Raw genomic sequence first — 22339 nt, 5'->3', positions numbered from 1 at the left:
CATGCAAAATCCTTAGCCTGTCAATAACAGGGCAAACTTACAAGCCATTATGGGAAACTGGTATGCTGTAACCAACAGAGTACTTTCTAGGCAAGACCAAAGGAGAGGAGACTGACCACTAAAATCTTAAAAGATATTAGGAATACATCTCAAAGAAAACCAACATCTCTAACAACTCTAAGTTCAAAGTAACTTCTGTTATTTTATATAGTAAGAATAATGCAGAAATGACAAGGTTTCAAATGAAATCCTATATTACGTCACAGACTTTACAGCTCCCAAGTGCTGGCTTGTCAAAGGCTGATTCTCAACAGGTCAACTTTATAAAGCAGGATGCCAGGAAGACAAGTGAGAACATCTTATTTCTCCATGTTCTGACTCTTCTTGTGGGAAGGGACACTCTAAAGAAACTCAAGGGAGTCTGCCCTGCCAAGTAGACTTTTTTAAAAACCTACTCTTTATACCACTCAAAAGATCAAGGAAATGTTGGAACACTTAATGTAAAAATTAAGTTAGTAACAGTATTGTTAATAATGGAATACTTTCAGCCTTAAAATCACCATTAAAACTTTTAATCTATGTAAACTACTAGGCCAGGGATACTTTGGAAGTATTTTGAGTTTTTTTGTTTGTTTATTTGCTTTGTTTTATAGAAACAGGGTCTCACTATATAGCTCTGGTTGTCCTGGAATTTACCCTGTGGATTAAGCTAGCCTCAAACTCACAGATTTGCCTGACTCTGCCTCTCAAGTACTGAGATTAAAGGTGTGCACCACTACACCTGGTTAGGTGAGAGATAGTTATAAAAATGTGATATGAAATAAGACAATGAAATATGAGAATTTTGGGATATAAAGGGATTAAAATAATACAAAGGAGGGGCTGGAAATACACACCTGATTTTGAATCCGCAGCACCTGTGTCAAAAGCCAGGCACAACAGCATGTGCCTGTGACTACAGTACCTGGGAAATTGTGAGCACAATGCGGGATTTCTAGAGCTCATTAGCCAAGCAAGGTAAATCAGCTCAATTAAAACCTGTCTCAAAAAACAAGGTGTAAAGCAAGTGACAAAGACACCCAACATGAACCTCTGGCCTTCATACACATATACAACAAACACATACATACACACATGGATGTGGAGAAAGAGAAACACTCCTCCACCGTTGGTGGGATTGCAGTCTGGTACAACCACTCTGGAAATCAATCTGGAGGTTCCTCAGAAAATTGGACATTGAACTGCCTGAGGATCCAGCTATACCTCTCTTGGGCATATACCCAAAAGATGCCCCAACATACAACAAAGACACATGCTCCACTATGTTCATAGCAGCCTTATTTATAATAGTCAGAAGCTGGAAAGAACCCAGATGCCCTTCAACAGAGGAATGGATACAGAAAATGTGGTACATCTACACAATGGAGTACTACTCAGCTATCAATAACAATGACTTCATGAAATTCATAGGCAAATGGAACTAGAAAATATCATCCTGAATGAGGTAACCCAATTACAGAAAACACACAAGGTATGCATTCATTTTTAAGTGGATATTAGCCCAAATGCTCGAATTACCTAAGATGAAATGCATGGACCACATGAAACTCAAGAAGGATGACCAAAATGTGGATGCTTCACTCCCTCTTTAAAAGGGGAACAAAAATATCCATAGGAGGGGATAGGGAGGCAAAGTATAGAGCAGAGACTGAAAGAATGGCCATTCAGAGTCTCCCCCACATGTGGTCCATATATATACAGCCACCAAAACTAGATAAGATGGATGAAGCTAAGAAGTTCATGCTGACAGAAACCAGATATAGATCTCTCCTAAGAGACACAGCCAGAACATGTCAAATACAGAGGTGAATGCTAGCAGCAAACCACTAACTGAGATCAAGACCCCCATTGGAGGAATTAAAGAAAGGATTGAAAGAGCTGAAGGGGCTTGCAACCCCATAAGAACAACAATGTCAACCAACCAGAGCTCCCAGGGACTAAACCACTACCCAAAGACTATACATGGACTGACCCTAGGCTCCCAACTGCATATGTAGCAGAGGATGGCCTTGTTGGGGCACCAGTAGAAGGGGAAGTCCTTGGTCCTGCCAAGGTTGGACCCACAGTGTAGGGGATTGTTGGGGGGGGGGGGCAGTAATAAGGGATGGATGGAGAGGGGAACACCCATATAGAAGGGGAGAGAGAGGGGTTAGGGGAGTAATGGACAGGAAACCAGGAAAGGGAATAACATTTGAAATTTAAATAAGAAATGCCCAGTTTAATAAAAATGGAAAAAATAAATAATATAAAATTTTAAAATACTTTTTAAAAACATGATTTAAACTTTGTAGAAGCAAGAAAAGAAGGAAGAAGGGAGGGAGGAGGAGAAGGAGGGGAAGGAAGGAAAAGAAAAAGAAAGGAACAGAGAAAAACTACAGTGGTTTTAGGGCTCATCAAATACATAAACTTCTGTTTAACACATCAAGAAACAAATGGTCACAGTGGTCATCAGAGCACTGACTATCCCAAAACCTAGTGAAGAACGTAAAATTGAGCATCTATTTGCTTTTGAGGATTGTAAAGACATTAAACAGAAGCGAGAAGAGTTTAGAGGATTTCAACTAATAAATGCCAATATGATATAATGAGAAAACCATCTTTTATGATAGGCAAGTACTCTACCACTGAACTACCTTTTATTATTCTTAGGGTGAGGTCAAACCAGCATTTGAAAGTTCTAATATCTGTGACTGAAAGCTATTAGAAAGGCTGATAGTACCTGATTAGGTCTCGTAAAACTAAAACTGAACTGACCTGATACCCAATGGGAAAAACACAGAGCCTGATATTGTGATGCTCACCAAAAGGTTTTAGAACTATTTCAGAGTATACAGGAAGTAAAGGGGTTATAAGCAAAAGAATAAAAGACAACCAGCCAAACTAAACATGCCTATTTCTAAAGGTGAAACAATACCATTCCTTCTCCAAATGAAGGGAAAGGAGAAAACAGATCACAGTTGTAGGGATACGTCTTCCATGTGTGGTGTGAGAACTTCTGGCTCCTAAAGTAAACAAACCAACTATAAAAACAATTTGTGTGATCAGGCAAATGTGAACATACTTGCTACAGCATAAGAAATGTAACAATTCATTAGATTGAATTAGTGACATTAGATTAAGGGATGAATTAATGTCTAGGAGTCCCTTTAAAATGCTACATGGGGGGGGAGCCACTGGCATTAGAAGAAAATAAATGTCAAAATGTAAATTGTGTGAAATCACTCGTTTTTTTGGTTTTGTTTTGTTTTGTTTTGGGGGAGGGGGTGTAAAAGACAGGGTGTCTCTGTATTCCTGGTTGTCCTGGAACTCACTTTATAGACCAGGCTAGTCTACCTCCTGAACTAGGAATAAAGGTGTGTGCTACAACACCCAGCTGTGAAATCAATCTTAACTTTGCTTTTTACAAATCTTAAATGTCTAGTTTTAAAAGTCTCTAGAATGTTTAATACATCTTTCATTTCCAAAACCTAAAAATTCCTATTTCAATAAATTTATGAATATCTACTTTATAAACAGTCACTGCCTATCCACAGCTAAGTATCTGTCAGGCAGAATGATGCTCTGTAATGTCATACATCATTCTGCTTCAATGAGAACTAGGACTGTCACTGTCCTTAAGACCTGTATCTGTTTCATCAACACTTTATCACAATTAATACTACAATCAAACAACTTACAATGTATATAACTTCAGTGGTAAAGTCATACATACTGCTTGCCATAAAAGTTGGTTTCAATCTATATGCACACACTGCCATCCTGCCCTGGAGCTCAAGTGTAGCTCAGACTGTACATTCAGTTCAAGCACCAACATTGTAAAATGAAAGAAACACCCAAACTCTGTCATCCTGTGATCTTTGTAGAGCCTTTAAAACAATGTTTCTCAACCTGTGGGTCATGGCCTCTTCACAGGGATTACCTAAAACCATCAGAAATCAGGTTACATTACAATTAATAACAGTGGCAAATTTACAGTTATGAAGTAGCAATGAAAATAATTTTATGGTTGAGGGTCACCACAACATAATTATATTAAAGGGTAGCATCATTAGGAAGGTTGAGAACCACTTCTAAAGTCTGAATCAAATACAAGTAAATGTACTTGATTTTTCTATGGGATAAACTTTTTTAAGTTACCTGAAATTTTTTAATTTGAAGAAAGATTATAAGAATCCAACGTATTAAAAATTAATAGAGCCAGCCTGGCAGTGGTGGTACACACCTTTAATCACTTTGAAGGAAGGAGGCAGGCAGCTTTCTGTAAATTCCAAGTCATCCTGGTCTACAGCATTCCAGGATAGCCAGGACTGTTAACACAGAGAAATGCTGTCCTGACAGCAAACAAGACAAAACAATACATTAAAAATAAAATAAAATAAAATAAAATAAAATAAAATAAAATAAAATAGCGTTAACTAGTGGAGTTTAACAGTACCTTTAAGAAAATGTGAATTTGGCACTGGCTTAAAAATGCATAGGTTTGGGGCCCTCCCCCCAAAAAAAAAAAAAAAATGCATAGGTTTCCTGGGATGTCATGAAAATGAACACTGATTCCTTCACTGGTCAAGAGGTCCAAATGAAGTGGTTGATTTACTCTGGAGTATAAATCCATAATCCTTATCCACCATATGAATACTAGGAACCTGGGTCCTCTATAAGAGCAGCAAGTGCTTTTTATACTGCAGAAACCATCTCTCTTGCCCCAGTATAGATTTATTTTTAACAAGACAATTAAACATTTTATTATTTGAAATTTTAACTATATTTTAAAATGAGATTGTCAAAATAAAATACATAAGAAACAAAAATTGGCACTGGTGACCTTCCAAAATGAGAAAAAAAATATTCTCTGTACATCAAATATATACAATCTTCCAGGCATTTGTAGTCTCCCAACAAATGAACAGTGAGTTTGAGGCCAGCCTGAGGTTCATAAGACCCTATTTCATGATGGGTCACACAAAAACTCACCACTAGTCAAGGTGTCAGTGAAGTGGTGAGCCACAAAATGAACTCTGTATCACATCCCCTCCCCAAAGTTTAGGGACTATCATCTCAGAAGAGAAGCCAGGAAGAACTGAAGCAAAACAGCACCTTCTAGAGATGACAGAACCAATATGCACAGACCTCACATCAGCTGTGGCTACCTGAACAAGACCTGCATAAGAGTAAGCCAGTCAACTTTCCAGCATGGAGTGGGCAGAGGTTCATAAGCCCCAACTCAATGGCTTCCGGGGAAGGGAGGGCCATTTCTCTTTAAGGTTGTGGCTTCTGGTAGGTCAACCATTCTGGTGGATGGCCCATGCCCAATATCTGAACAACACATATGAGTCCATAGGTTATTCTTTTTTAAAGGAGGGGGGATGAAGGAGGGAAAAAGGAAGAGGTAGGAAGGATCTAGGAAGAGTGTGAATGGGGGAATGAATACAAAGTGAACTGTATGAATATTTCAAAGAATAAATATTTTTAAAAGATCATGCCTCAAAACAAACAAGATCAAGGACCAACAACACTAGCAAATATCAAACACTAGCAATTAGGAGCATACAAAATAAATGCATGTGTCTTTTAAAAAGCACAAAGACTCAAAGCCCTCTTACTTTGCACAGTGATCTTTTGGAGACCCCAGTAAACAGAAAGCCTGCAGCTTCAGAAGCTAGAACTTTACCAGCACTGGCCCATTCCAACATCATTCTCCTCAATATATGAAGAAAAGACTGAATTTTAGAACAAAACCCTGCCTTAGAAGAATCAAATAAAAAGTGAACATCAGTTAGAAAGCCTCAGCCTTTTCAATGGACCTAGACAACAGACAACTTGCTCTGCTTCCTACAACATAGTTTAATGAGCACCAAGTAGTCAACTTGGACTTTATCAAGCCACTAACCAGCTTTTCCCCTAAGCATTTAAAGGCAGTCATGGTCAACCATAAAGTACTGTTCATTCGAGGTGCACAGCTTATCTGCACCAGCACGAAACTTCCATCTTCATCAATTCCAACGTGGTAGAAAGCAGATAATAATCCTATTTTGCAGAGAGAACTAAAAAGCTTAATCATTTTGCTTTTTTAGCAAAGCTAGAGTCTGAAGCAAGCAGAATAATAGCCAAACAAAATGTCTGCACCTTAATCCACAGAAAGTGTAAAAAATCTGTATTATCTATCAGGGGGAAATCTAAAATTGTAGAATGATCTAAGGTCACTTATCAGCTGAGCTTGAAATGGGGAGATTTATGCAGTCATGATGAATACAGCCCAACACAAAATCATAAACTTACTTAAACATTATGAAATTATTCTGTAATATTTACTTGTTATTTGTTTATAGTTTGTAGCCCGACTGCATGTTTCAAGTGTGAACTTTGTAGATAACAACATTGTGTCCCAACAGTCAAAGGTTCTGATTCTTGAGAGGAAGAGGCTACATAAACAGAGAGGTCATGTCAGAGACACAAATGTCAAGAGAAAACGAACTGTGTTCAGGAGCTGGAGAGATGGTTCACTAGAGGACCTGGTTCAACTCCTAGAATTCACACTGCAGCTCACAACCTCCTGTAACTCCAGTTTGAGAGAATTTGATGTCTTCTTCTGATCTTCTTAGGTACTGCACGCAAGTGAAGCACAGACATATATGCAGGCAAAAACCCATTCCCAGAATAAAATAAAAATGTTAATTTTTAATAATTGAGACTGGTACAGAAAAACTGTACTGTGTTCAGCCTCTAAAGCTGCAAAAGGCAGGAACATAAGTTGTTTCTGGAAGACAAAGGAGTCCCATAAGAGCCATGTAGGATTTCTGATCTCCAGAGATCTATGCTAATAATAATCTGCTGTTTTCACAGCTACTAAATTTGTGGCAAGTTGATTTAACAGAAAGTGAATACAGAGTTCATCTCTACCACCATTGTGCAAAAAGAAAAATTTCTAAATGCTTTTGTAAACAATATAAGTACCTAAATTTTAGCAATGGATAGGCTTATAAAAATCTGACTTCAAAATTTTGTGCCTTAAAATTTAGCTAATATAATTTTATACAAATTCTTCACACCTAAAAAGTTAAGCAGCAATTAATTCTAAATTTAAAATTCTTATTCTGGATTAGTGAGAAAGCTCAATGAGTAAGGGGCTTGCTGTGCAAATTTGTTCTCTGGCTTCTATATGTGCCACATACACATGCGCGCGCACACACACACACACACACACACACACACACGCACACAGGCATGCATGCATATTATATATACATACTCACAATATTAAAACTAGTAAGAACAGACAATACCTGTGATCTTAGCCAAAATGCCAAGAAAAATACACAAAAATATTTAATAACTATTTTTAGCTTCCTATTCTTTTTTAACTTTTTTAATTATATAATTTATTTTTATTTTATGATCATTGGTGTTTTGTCTGCATGCATGTCTACATGAGGGTAAGCCCTGGAACTGGAGAGACAGGTTTTAGCTGCCTTGTAGTTGTTCCTGGGAATTGAGCCCAGGTTCTCTGGAAGTGCAGCTTGTGCTCTTAACTGCTAAGCCATCTCTCCAACTGGTGTGATGCTCCTAGTCCCAGCACTTAGGAGGCAGAGGGAGGAGGATAAGAATGTAGTCCTGGTGGTACATGCATCCACTTAATTGTAGTAAGTAAAGGCAAGTGAACTCTGTGAATGTGAAGCCAGCCATTTCCAGGGCAGCCAGAACCACATGGTAAGACACTGTCTCAAGAAACAAACGAAATAAAAACAAAACACCTGTCCAAAACTTTTTTAGTTCAAGTCCAGTCTAAGATGCTTGACATTCTCTCTCTAAAAATATAAACAAAACCAGAAACCACTTCATACTCTTTTAAAACATGACAATTTATTTGTCCACAATAAGTAACATGCCCTTGACTTGGCTTTGTTTTTTGGAAAAAGAATCTGACAATACAGCCCAGGATTGTCTCAAACTCACTATGTCTCAAACTCACAGTCTTCCTGCCCCAGTCTTCTGCTTGCTAGAATTACAGTATATGCCAGGACATCCTGTAGAAGTTGGTTGTTTTAATTTGCAAGTGTTTTCTTTTTCTAGCACAAAAACTTAATTTATGAAAATTTAATAGAACATTTTCTAAACTTTTCAACTTTCCTTGCCTCCTTAAAAATGGGATATATTTACATCCTGATACTTCATGATCTGCACTTAAATGGAATATAAAACATACTAAGCAATAATACATGTGTCTTCTAAAGTATTTCCAGCTTTTACTTATGCCCATTTCTCCCACTCCCTAGCTTACATACACGTACATTCACACCCATTTGAGCACATGTCCATGAAAACCTGCCTACACACAAACATATACATACATACACAAAGAAAACTATTCTTTAATTATTAATTTATGTTTATGTGTTATGAATGTATGCATGCCTCCAGAGACCAGAAAAGGGCTTCAAAGGCCCTCAGAGCTGAAGTTAAAGAAACCAAACTCAGGTCATCTGGAAAACCAAGAAAAGGTTCTTAACCACTAAGCCATCTCTCTTGTTCTTCAAACTCTTTAAAACCTTGTTTTCTTCTCTTTAAGAAACCAACTTTGAAGCTACGAAGTTTTGCTAGAATTAAAACCACTGCAGTTCATTTTAATATATTCAAATGACTTCTAATTTTTAAGAGAACAGAGTAGGTTTATTTACGAATGCTTACTACGTAAATAAATTCTAGATTCAAAATTTGTTTCTAATAAATTAGGCAAAGAGTTTTCAACTACATTCACTATTCAACAAAGCTATTGAAAGACCAATAAATGGCAGCGAATTCACGACTTATAATAATCAGACAGCAGGGCTCAGCATACTGACTGGAGTGAGGCTCTGTGATGAGTATCACGTGTGCCTGTGGCACATCGCTCAGCATCCTTGCATGTTTCTTCAACCATAAAAAGAGAAAATGCTGCTAACCTGCCTCAGAAGGATGTTTTAAGAAATAACCAATGACTACAGAACTTTCAAAGAACAATGTGCCATTTAAAACATTACAGAACCATAGTATTAAGGAATCCTTTTAAGCTGTATTCCCTGGACTTAAGCACCTATCCGCTGGAGTCACTGTCTATGGTCTATCCTAAAATTAACTTTTCAAGAATACTACATTAAGCACCCCAAGAATGGGCTGGAGACATGGCCTAGGTTCAATTCCCAGCACCTACATGATATCTCTCAACTGTCTGACCCTCCAGTTCCTGGAGATCCAACATCTTCCATATATTCATCATTCATTCATACATATACATACATACATACATACATACATACATACATACAGTCATACACACACAGCAAAACACTAATGCACATTTAAAAAAAAAAATCTTTAAAGATCCCAAACATAATCAGAGCTTTTGTTTGTTTTATACTTACTGGAGATCCAACCAAGGGCAAGCTCCCTACAACTGAGCAATACTCACAGGTGCACCCAGCTTTTTTAGGAGACAAGTGTCTGGCTATAAATTTGAGATCTTCCTGTCTCAACTTCTCAAGTGCTAGTACACTTATAACCATACTGGGCTCAACCTGAGCTTCTTGAAAAGTAGCCTCCTCTGCTAAAACTCAAGGCTTATCTTACCTTAGGAGCAATCCCTTACAATTAGACACAATTAGTAATCACTTCACAGGGCTGTTAAGACTCTGTACACATAGGTCCTAGAGGACTATTTACCTCCTAGTAGCACTAGACATTCAAATCAAATAACAAAGAAGTCAAGTCTTCATAGTAGTACCCTTTGTGTTATTTGGTAAAAGAGAAAATGGCATATTAAATGCAAATAAAACCTTGCTTCTGAAGCCATCAAAAAATGACAAAGATATGTATAAGGGTACTCATCATATTAATGCATACTATAATCCAGGCACATGGAAGGTAAGTCATCATCCTTGACTACAAAAGAGTTTGAGGGATACCTGAGTCCTATGAGACCTTGTCTCAAAACAACAGGAGAAAAGAGGGCCACTGGGCTGGTTTACCCAGTAAAGGTACTTGCCACCAAGCTCAATCCCTAGAATTCACACAGTGAAGGAGAAGGAAGAGACCCAAAAGTTGACCTCCATACACTTACCTCCACAGACAGACAGAAGATGGAACACATATTCACACTAAATAAATAAACTAAATAAGACAGTTTGTTGAGACTAGAAACTATTCCCCTTTTTGGTAAATATGTGTCCCTTTTCTCCTAACTTAGACCACATAGTTCTAGGACAGCCTAGGAAAACCCGGCTCATGGTGGGAAAAAGAGATTAGAACAAAGTTCTCAGAATAAAGAAATCTGGCTTTTACTTTCCACCGCTGAACACTGTCTTTCAGAATTTAAAGCATAAAACCACAAACAAGGTTTTAACTTTTAACCATAAAATTGCCATCAAAATGAATTTCGGTCAACAATAACAACAAAACTAGAGTTACTAAATAAACCTGAAACTGAATTTAAATTCCGAAAAACTTGAATATTCTTCTCCAGAACTCAGCTGATAAAGGCATTTGTTACCATCCCTGAGGACCTGAATTTGATCCAAATACCATAACTTGTCCTCAGATCTCCACACAAATAGCATAGCATATGTACACACACAGATAAATAAGTAAAGATGTAATTACCAATATTTTGAAACTAGTAATAGTTGCTACAATTTATTAAGAGCCTACTATGTAGTAAACATTGTTATTAAATTTAGTCACCCCGACAAGCCCTCAGGATGAGGATTATAACTAATTTCACATGTGGATACCTGCTTTTTCAGAAGCGGCAAATATAACATGGTAAACACAAGTTACAATTCAATCCCAAAAAATCCTAGTAACTCCTCACTGTAGAGCTTATAATAAGGTTCATGATCTAGCAGGCTAGCACAGCCATCGTGTGTACTGGTCTCTCAGCACCTCACCAAGAATTCTGTAAAGTATTTTCAGTTAATTTTTCATTAGTACATTTACAACTTTGTTCAGGAGTGATTTTTAGCCCCATTTTGCAAGAAGTATGAAATTAAAATTTTACCTTGATCTAAAAAAAAAACTGTAGGTAAATTTCAGCAACCAATAAAGGACAGAAAGACCTCTTGTATCTTAGCTATATACCTTTAATTATTAAGAAACACCACTTACCGGGCATTTTTTAAAAGACAATTTTTATAGACACATCTTAACTATCAGTGTAACTAGATCTTTTCTCTATGTGTCTTTTGCTGAAAGGTTCAATGGTTTCATATGTTCATTTCTGTCACTGAAAATGTCAACATTTTCTCTTTTATGCTTTGCTTTTTTCAAAAGAAAAACATACTGTATACATTGAAGGAAAGCAGGGAGCTGGGTAGTAGCTAGAGTATAGCCAACAGCCCAAAGTGTTCTTTCTAATGAAGTTAAATATATTAAGAATTCATCAATGACTAGGTTCTGGCTAAGTAATTGAGTTCTGAAGTCAAATGTTATCAAACCTGGGTCTAGAGATACAGCTCAGTGGTAGAGTACTTGCATACAGAGTACAAGATCTTTGGTTTGACCCCTACAATACTCATTCCACAAGAGAAAAAAAAAAGGCTATCAACTTTTGGATACAAGTAACAGACCTAGGCCAGGGAGATGGCCCACCAAGTAAAAGTATTAGCCAGTCAAGCCTAGAAACTTGAGGTGATTCCCATAACCATTTAACAAGTGGATGTGGAAGTGCATTTTTAATTCCAGTACTCCTGTGGCAGGATGGGAGGTAATGACCGACTAAGTAGAAACAAGAAAGGCCCTTCTTCAATAAGATAGAACAGCTGAAGTTGTCCTCTGACTTCCCTATGTACAGTGGTACGCATTTACAGAACATACATTAACATACAAACTCACATACAACATTTTTTCAACTAAAAAGGTTTTTTAAGGGCTGGAGAGATGGCTCAGCAGTTAAGAACACTATCTGTTCCTCTAAAGGTCCTGAGTTCATTTCCCAGCAACACATGGTGACTCATAATCATCTGTAATAGGATCTGATGCCCTCTTCTGGTGTGTCTGAAGACAGCAACAGTGTAGTCATAAACATAAAATAAATACATAAATCTTTTTTTAAAAAATTAAAAACAAAATAACAGGGCTAGAAAGATTGCTCAGTGGTTAGAAGCACTGTTGTTCTTACAGAGGGCTTGGGCTCAATTCCAAGCATCTGTATGGCAGCTCACAACTGTACCATACCCCCTTCTGGCCTCTATGGGTACTAGCCACACACTTGATAAAAAGATATGCATGCAGACAAAACACTCATAACATAAAATAAAAACATACCCTAGACTTATATTGCCAAAGTTCCCAAACTAACATTCGAGTTAACCTGGACAAATATCACATCACCCAAGGTAATGTCTTGTTTCATATTGATCTCTCCAGCTTATCCTGAATCAACATGTAATCATAGGCAGTATTCTGTTATAAGCTCATTAGGGCAAATGAATGACTGTACCAAGTGTGAGATTAAATATACATTAACTTGTAGACAGCAGATATGCTTCAAAATCATACTTGAAAATTTCCAGTGATTATTTCATGGGGGTTAAGGAGATGATTCAGCAGTTAAAAGCACTGCTCCTCTGAAGGATCCAGGTTCAATTCCTAGCACTGACATAGTGACCCACAACCATCTGTAACTCTGTTCTAAGAGATTCAACAGCCTCTCTGGCCTCTGAGGGCCAGTAAGAGACATATATATGGCACACAACATGCATGCATGCAAAATATTCCTATATATAAAATTTTTAATAACTTTATAAAATATTCTCATAAAATCTAAGATTAATTTTAAGTAAAATTAACTTGTATACAATATATTTTGGGGATTCCAAGAGTAAACATAGGCTGGAGAAATGATCCATTTCTCTTGCAAAAAGGCTGCAGTTCAGTTCCCAGCACTCATTATCAGGACATGTCGGGAAACTCACAATCACCTCTTAACTCTAGCTCCAAGAAATCCAACACTAACTTCTGGCCTTTGCAGGCACCCTACACACACACACACATACATACACACATACATACACACATATACACACACACACACACTCTCTCTCTCTCTCATATATACACATACATACATACATACATACATACATACATACATACATACATTAAGCTATGTGTGTTTTTTATATAAATGCTCTTTTAGAAACAATGGGATACAAACATTTGTGACTGGTAATGATCTGAACAAAATACAACTAGAATATGAGTACTGGCATTTGGTTGTATGCATCTTTGATGGTGAGAAGAATGCACAATCTTCTGAAAAAAGGAGATCAACTGAGAGACACAGCTACGCCTAACTGTCATGTAGGTTCCAGCATGAATCTTATGAAAGCTATGGCTACTCTCCTCTGGAAAATACATGACTATGAAATTCTGTATAACTCTGAGGTAAAGGAGAGGTTTACAGACCCCTAAAAGCCCACTCATGCCTGCACTTTCTAAGACTAAGCAAAAGTCATGATTAAAGACTGCTAGGACTATTCCTAGAGTTAAGTAAGTGAGGAAAAACATCGGTCGGTATTTTCTCATTATAGGGACAAGACATGGTCTTACGAAAGCCCAAGCGAACTTTAGCTCAAACTCACACAACTGTCTTCAACCACACATAGTACGAGTATTACTGTGTATACTTCCCCCTTTGCATCTTTCATTACATCTTTTGCTTTCATCACACCTATTAGAAAATATAATTCTCAGCACAGCAGACAAAGCTCATAAAACAAGGTTTCTTGGTCTATGCAAACCAGCCTTTTCTTATTTTCATTTTACTTATCTGGTTTTTACATTCTAGTAGACTGTTTATTAGCTTGCACAAACTCTTCACCCTACTTCCCCCAAATTTGAATGCTATCTCCAGTTTAGTAATGAAAATGATCAGATTTCTGATAGCATACTATTTTCATAGGAAATAGTATATCATTTCCACTTAAGAGAAAAGTCATTTTCACTTAAGAAGAAATTAATTTAGTAACTCGTTACGTTAAATATGATTACTAACATCAAGCAGACTATACTGCTTAATCATTTAAGAGGTAACATTCTCTCATTTTGAGGAAAATCGTTTATATGAAAGTTTGTCAATCAGCTAGGAATAAAAGCTAACTCAAGTTTATGCTTAATTCAGGTTTAAAGGAGACTAAATCAAAAAGTATTGATCTATTTTCATTAATATTTTCCTTTGTCTCATTCAAGGTACAGGATGAAATTAATACCTTCCACTTAGGTAATAAAAATTTCAAATTAATTATAACAGCACTCTGTACTTTACCAAAATCTACACCTTCCACATTCTACAGTCATTCACCTATTAACTATTAAAGAATGGAGGATGGAAGCGGTGGCACACTATCACCTGTAATTCAGCACTTGTGAGGAGACAGGTAGCTCTAGGAGTTAAGGTCAGCCTGGTCTACATATCATCTTCCAGGCCAGCCAGAGCTACATAATAAGACTGTACCCTGCCACTGGAGAAAGAAAGAAAAAAGAAAGAAAGAAAGAAAGAAAGAAAGAAGAGAGAGAGAGAGAGAGAGAGAGAGAGAGAGAGAGAGAGAGAGGGAGGGAGGGAGGAGGAGGAGGAGGAGGAGGCAAGCACACACCATTCACCACGTACCAACAACAACAAAATGAATGGATGTGATTATGATTTCCATTGTTCAAATGTAGATGCCATCTTTCATAGAACACTAGAATCCTATCATATACTTCTAATGGACTTACAACTGGCCAGAGAGTCACTATTCTGTTCTGTGATATCAGAAAGAATATGTGTCCTCTTCAGGAATTTGTTGTCACCAGGTAAAGTAGCACATAACTCTAATCCCAGCGCTTAGGCAGAACAGCAGGGAAATCAGAACTCAAGGTCATTCTTAGCTACATATATACCTACTCTTTGACCAGCCTAGGTTAAATGAGGCCCTGTCTTTAAAAACTATTGCTTTTTACTGTAGAACTGGGTCACTACTATAAAAATGGGTATGTCAATGAAAGTTGGGACCATGCCACTAGACCTGATTAGATGAAAGGCCATTAGCTAGGCAACACTAGGGAGGTAGAGTTCAAGGACAGTATGGGCTACAGAGCAAGTTCCAGGACAGCCATGGCTACATAGAGAAATTGTCTTGAAACCCTACCTCCTCCCCAAAAACAGGCTGTCACCATAACAAACAGCAGTAAAGTGGCATCTGAAAGCATGCCTCAGACATACTAGTGTGTCTGCATTTGATCATCATCCTCACAAAGTAAGTTGCCATGAGCAAGAAAGTCCCCAAGAGCTAGAGATGGGGTTCAGTGGTTAAGAGCACTTGCTGCTCTTGCAGGAAAGAGCTAGGTTCAGTTCCCAGCACCCACATGGCAACTCCCAACCACCGGTGACTCCAACTCTTAACATATACATGGGCCTCTTCAGGCATTACATACATGTGGTACATACATGCAAGCAAACACACATTCTCATTCTCTCTCTCTCTCTCTCTCTCTCTCTCTCTCTCACACACACACACAGACACACACACACACACCCCTTTTGTTTTTGAGACAGGGTTTTACTCTAACCATCTGGCTATCCTGGATCTCATTTTGTAGAATCGCTGACCTCAAACACCCAGAGATCCTCCTGCCTCTGCCTCAGGCATACACATAAACTTAAAAATTGGGTTGAGGATTTGGCTCAGTGGTAGAGCGCTTACCTAGGAAGCGCAAGGTCCTGGGTTCGGTCCCCAGCCCCGGAAAAAAAAAAAAGGAAAAAAAAAGGAAAACTGGTGTCATGGTGGTATACCACCTTTAATCTCAGCACTTGGGAGGTAGTTAGGCAAATTCTGTGAGTTCAAGGCCCGCCAGGTCTACAAAGTAAGCTCTACACCAGCCAAGGCTATATATCTATAGTTAAAACCCTGATTCAAAAATAAAATAATAAAAATAAAAGGAAAAATGCTAAGAGGTAAAAAAGAACATGTCTTTTATGAAAGTGTGTAACTACAATCACTTCATGTACAAGATGTATTCCATGGGTGTCTCCTTGAACCAAACTTGTCAACAAGGGTATGTCTAAAGACCCTGGTCTTTAAATGTAAGACTGACTGAAAGTTAGGGCCAAGTTCCAAGAGAGCATTAAGTTGAGCAAGAACAAGTAGTTCTTTCACAAGCTTCAATTTTATATAATTTTTGATCACTAAAAGTAGGTCAATTGGTAAAGTGCTTGCCTATCATTGCTAAGCCCATAGTTCATAACCCAGTACTGCATAGTTAATACAGCACAGCTGGGTGAGGTGGTACACGTGATGGGGAGATGGAGGCAAGAGAATCAGGAATAAGGATTTCCAGGCCTGCCTCAGCTATAGCAAGCTAAAAGCCAACCTGAGTTACATGAGACCCTACCTCAAAAATAAAATACCAATAGTAATAAAGACAACAGCAGCAATAGTAGACAAATGACAACCTGTAGCTGCCTATTATTACACTATCAACATATTGAGATGCTCAGAAGTGAATGAGGAGAAGAAAAAAGGAGAAGAAAAAAACAGCAATTAAAGGTGCCATAAAAATTCAGCACAAATTAAAGTTTTTAACCCTAACTAAAATGTCACTAGGTTTGACGTGTCTGTACTTTGTTTCAAGCCCCAATTCACAGAACATGAGACTTTTTGTCAGCACAGACTATAGCATTTACTTCGAAAATACTAAACAGCCACCATCATCTGAAAGGACCACCGTCCTTTAGTAAAATACTTTCATCTCTGATGTCACCTATCCTTCCCTTCTCCTACATCTCAACACAGCAGCAGTGACCCTTTAAAACACAAACTCCATTGCTCTGCAGTGAGACTGCACCACTTTTCTATAAGACCTGCAGTGCTCCCCATTCCCCAGGTTCAAAGAGGGTCAGCTCTGCTCTGCCTGTTCCCACTGTCTTCCTCCCTTGTTTAACACCAGCTACCGTGGCCTCTAGAGCTTTGAGGCCTAGCCAGCCACATGGCAATATGAGGGAGTGCTCAGCACCTGCCCACATTTCTTCTCAATAATACCAAACTCTTATACCCATACCAACCTATCCTGTCCAGCCCCTTCCTTATTCCCACGCTATCTATCCCTTAAAATAAGTAACATCGTATTTACTCCTTTTTGTTAACACACATAACCTTAACACGTGGAATCCACAGATCCAGGAATTTCTACCTGTTTGATTCACTGATACATCCTAAAACAGAATAGAAACTAACACACAATAAATTCAGTAAATGTTGAGTACATCTTTTAAGTGTCCAGGATCTTGACAGCCACTTGTCACAACATAAAGACCTGAAGAAAAATATTCAGTACTCTATAGGTTATCACAAGCCACACTCCCTGAAACTGAAAAGGTCCATTCCTAAGAGTGAACAGACTGAAAAATGTTTACTGGGCCATCTTGATGCCTCCACAGGTAAAAGCACTTGCTACTAACTGTGAATGTGATTCTTGGAACTCTACATGGTGGAAAGAAAGATCAGACTCCCTCCCACAGGCTGTCTTCTGACTTCCAACATGCAAGCTAGAGTGTGCATGCCTACACGCAAAAATAAATAAATCTAAAATGCAATAAAAAATTAACATATACATATTTATGTTCAAGTAAATACATAGTCACATCTGAGGATATGCACCATGGAACACATGCATGTATGCACACACAGAATACATGTTACAAATTTTTAAATAAAAATATTTTTAAATGCTAAAAGGTAAATTTATACTTTGTGAATTGTATCTCACTTTTTAAAATTAAAAAAAAAAAAAAAAAAAAAAAAAAACAGCTGATAGACTGTTGAGGTCAATACTCTTGCTCACTGTAAGGGCAGGCTAGGAGCTGGGAATACCTTCTTGGTTACACCCTATCTGAGAAGCTCCACATACTGACCATACAAAACAAAGAGCGTTAAGTGTAGGGCAGGCGTCTCAGGAGCTATTCACGTTAACAGCAACAAGGACACCCACTTCACAGTCAACCGTTCTAATCCAATCACACCCATCTTCAAAACTAAGACTTCTCTATTACTCTTCACAGCACCACCTGACAGCTTTTGACTGATCTGCCCACTTCCACTCTCATTTCACCAGTTTGTTCTCCTCCCATCAACTGCTTTTACCATCTGAAAATGTATAACTATCACCTTACGCTTTTGTTAAGACCCTTAGAAGACTTCCTGGCTGTATTAATCCATTTTCCTTTACTTTAAAAAAAAAAAAAAAAAACCCACAAGGACGGCTGACGTATAGTTATAAGACTTATAAGTATATAAAACAGTAAACTTTGTTTTGGAGACTGAAAATTTCAAGGTTGGGCAGTCCCATGTATTCAGCCATTTGTGAAAGCCAAATGAGACAGAAAAATGAAAGTATCAAGGCTGGTGTTCTTAATTTAGTTCCTAGAACCCACATAGTAGAAAAAAGAGAGAACCAACTACACCTAGTTGTCTGCTGACTTCCAATGATCATGCTGGCACATGAGTATGTATACACATGCATTCTAATTTTCTTTAAATTAATTTTTAAAGTTTCACATAGCTCGTACATGTGTACCTTTTCATGTGTGCATGTGTATGGGTGCACATGTACTCAGGCCAACGGTTGTAGTCAGATGCCTTCCAGCTCTCAACATTAAAAAAAATACACTTACTGATTCTGTGTGTGGTTGGGAGAGGAAAGTGAGTATGATTCTGTGTGTGGTTGGGAGAGGAAAATGAGAAGGGTTCCTGGGATCACACTCGGGTTGTCAGGCTTGGCAGCAAGTGCATTTGCCTTCTTTGCCATCTTGCCAGCTTCTCTCCACCCTGTATTTTCAAATACAGTCCTTTTTTTTTTTTTAAACCTGGAATACACCAATATGATTTGACTGGACTGGCAACCAACACACCCCAGGTATTTCTCTCCCTCCCTCTCTAGTGCTGGGATTACAGGTGAATACCACCACATTCAGATTTTTTACTTGGGAACTAGGATCCCTCATGCTTACACAAGCATTTTATGAACTGAGCCTTGTCTCAAGACCTCTCACATTGCATTGAAGAGTATTTCAGACTAGAATTATGACTCTGTGGTAAAGTCCTAGCTTACATGTATGAGACCTGGTTTCGATTTCATTAGCTCGGGGGTGTTCACTCCCTCATCTTCTATCACTGCTCTTCTAGTCTCACCTGACACATACTTTTTTTAAATTTTGAGGTGTCAGCCTTGAAATTACCCTGTAACCTAGGCCTAATTGAATTTGCCTGCCAAAGTCTATAAAGTAGGTGAGACAACAGACCTAGTAACACACCCAACCAACTTTAGTTTCCAGATGTTGTTCCTTTCCATCCAGTGTCTGTTTCCTTGTATCTGAAATACTTTTCCCTTTCATTGGCTGGCAAAATCTTTAACATTCAGCAGATATCAGCCACACCAGAAAACTTCCCGTGTCTCTTTTACTTAGCTGTCCCTTCACAGCACATCCTGTAATAGTCATATGGTGGAACAAATACTCTAGAAAAGTGCTTTAGTTTTCTGTCTTCTACTACATTGAGAGCAAGCCAAATTGCTGATGCTACTCCATCACACTGCCTGGCACACCGAAGTAGTTCTTAAATGATTTATTTAAAAGAAAAAAAAAATGCCAAGGCAGAAAAGGAAGCAAAGAAAGGGAAAAGAGGAAGAGAAATTGTATCCATGAATACCCAGAACTAAAAAGTGGGCACTTATAAGCCATCAGTGTGTTTACGTGGTCCAGGCCAGTACTCACTGAGAGACAGTAACACACGTGAAAAAGCCCAGTCTCAAGTACAGCACCTAAATCCCTCATTCCCTAAACATTCTAATGTCTAAGCCACCTGGCCAATTCACTCCACAACTTACTCAATATAGTAAAAATGTCGGTCCACAACATGCACAGTATAAAAAGCAGAAACAGATTGAGTTAAGAAAGAAAAACAGGAATCAATCTGACATAGTTAACTGTAAAAAGAATTTATGAACTTCCATAGACTATCTGCTAATGTATCACCATTGATGCTAAAATGTTTTACTAGCCAAAAAGAAGTATGAAAAACATGAGGATTATTGAGATGGTCAGCAGGTAAAGGCCCTTGCTATAGGGCCTTATGGCCTGAGTCCAATCCTGAGGACCCATTTGGTGAAAAGAGACTTCCATAAGTTGTCCTCTGACCTCATTCAAGTGTGTATACACATACAAATAAATAAATGTTAATATTTTGTCAAAAAATAAAAAAACAACATGATACCAGTAACCTCTACCCAAGAGCAGTGTCCACCACAGCAGCACCAATCCTGAAGCAGACACAGTTCTCACAGACGATAAAAGACTCTCCAGACACACTCGTCATGACCATGCTCTGTGCAAATTGGATTTTGAAGGATGTACAATAGAAAAACTGCTTTTCTACATTTAGACTTTCTAGATTTAATGATATTAAGACAAAAAAAAAAAAAAAAAAAAAAAAAAAACACATTACTTCAATATACTGCCACAATAAAATTCTTAGTAACATTAGTAGTTAAGACAAATAATTCAAATTTAAAAGCTTGCTTGAAAGTAGAGTTTGTTTGGTAAGTCTCAACAAACAACATAAAATCACTCTGTAGCTCAAATGTCATTCTCACATGCACATGGACACAGCTACCTAAAACTGTTTTTCACACACAAATTGGACCTGATATACTCAACCCCGAATGGCTTTCCCTCGTTTTATTTTGTTTCTTTGATAATCTTACTATGTAGCCTATTTGGCCTCAAACCCACTAAGATCGGCAGCCTCTACCTCCTGAGTGCTGAAATTAAAGGTGTGTGCCATCACACTTAGTGGAGACTTCCTTAACATTTATGTTTATTATTTTTAGTTATGTGTGTGTCACTATGTAAATAAATGTTGCAACGATGTGGAGGTGAGAAGGGGGTTAGATCTCTTGAAGCTGGAGTTAAAGGTCCTAGAACCCAACATCTATCTACAAAGAGCATAGGCTCTTAACCACTAAGCTATCTCTCCAGCCCTCAGGAGCAATATTTTAGTACTTGTGATTAGTAATAATAGATTCTCTCAAACTTCATAAGCTAAAATTAGAAAGTATCTTTATAAAGTTGAAAGTTTAACAACTTTTTTAAACATTACTAGTAAAAAGTTCCTTAATATTAAATGTAGTAACAGTCACACATAAAAAATGACATTTGTTTAAAGCCATGAAACTTTTAAGGCTAAAATTTCCAGTATACTTTCTTTTCATTGTTATTTTGATTGCTTGTTGGAGACAGAGTTTCCTGAAGACTTGGCTGCCTTTCAACTCAATATGTAGGCCAGGATAGCCTCTAACTCACTGTATAACAACCCAGGCTGTCCTTGAACTAATGATCCTCCTTCCACTGCTAGGATTAACAGTCATGCACCCCTCACACCTGACCAACCGACCGACCTCCCTTCCTTCCTTTCTCTTTAAAGAAGAAAATGCAAATTTACACAGAAAATAAAAATTAAGAAAAACAAAAAACAAATCAACATCTTCAATTTAGTACATCCCTTTCAAACAAACATTTACTGAGAATCCAAGATGTGCCAGATACAATAGGAAGGGATCACAACATTTATTCCAAACATTTATTCAGCTTCTGAATGTATTGTGGATTATACATGTATCAGTCAACTTAAAACTTTTCTCCAGGTCTATCCAACAAGACAGATACATGCTTTTCCTAAAAACTTTTTCCTAATACACTCACTTTTCACTGTTTCACACAGGTTGTATATCTGTGACAAACAAAAATGTTTCACCTTCTCATATAACATTGGCTACATTTTCATTCATGTGAAAGACAGGAACTTAGAAAATAAAAACCAAGCTTCTACAGAGCCCCAAACTCAAAAAAAAAGGGGGGGGGACCTTTAAAAAGGTCTACTACTTAAGGCAAATACTTAAGTGGCAACAGCATTTGTATTCTACAAACAGAAGCTTTTAAAACTGTACCTGGATGCAGTCCTACAAAAGCAATCCTCGCTGGAGACAAGTGTAAAAAATTAAAAAAAAAAAAAAAATCCCGAAAGAACTGTCAAAAGTAGATGCCATTTACACTCTAACATTTCAATTCTATAAGCACACACATGTTTTTCAGGTATATCTGAATTTGTAAGATTTTAAAGAAAAAACATTCTAGTATCAAAGGTCCACCAGCTAAATCTAGATATTTTCCAGATACCTAAAGCTTTTCATACCAGTATGATAAAAAGAAAAACTAAAATAG

General features: G+C 37.7%; 1 protein-coding gene across 7 annotated transcripts in view; it reads right to left on the bottom strand.

Annotated features, from left to right (window-relative positions):
* Window positions 1-22339, bottom strand: part of Arid4b (AT-rich interaction domain 4B) — a 125671-nt gene that overhangs the window by 101514 nt on the left and 1818 nt on the right. The gene's annotated exons all lie outside the window — the stretch shown is intronic.

Source organism: Rattus rattus, chromosome 14 (assembly GCF_011064425.1).
Source record: "Rattus rattus isolate New Zealand chromosome 14, Rrattus_CSIRO_v1, whole genome shotgun sequence".
In the NCBI taxonomy this organism is placed as follows: Eukaryota; Metazoa; Chordata; class Mammalia; order Rodentia; family Muridae; genus Rattus; species Rattus rattus.
Note: the sequence above shows the minus strand (reverse complement) of the source record. Positions and strands in the feature narration are given on the sequence as shown.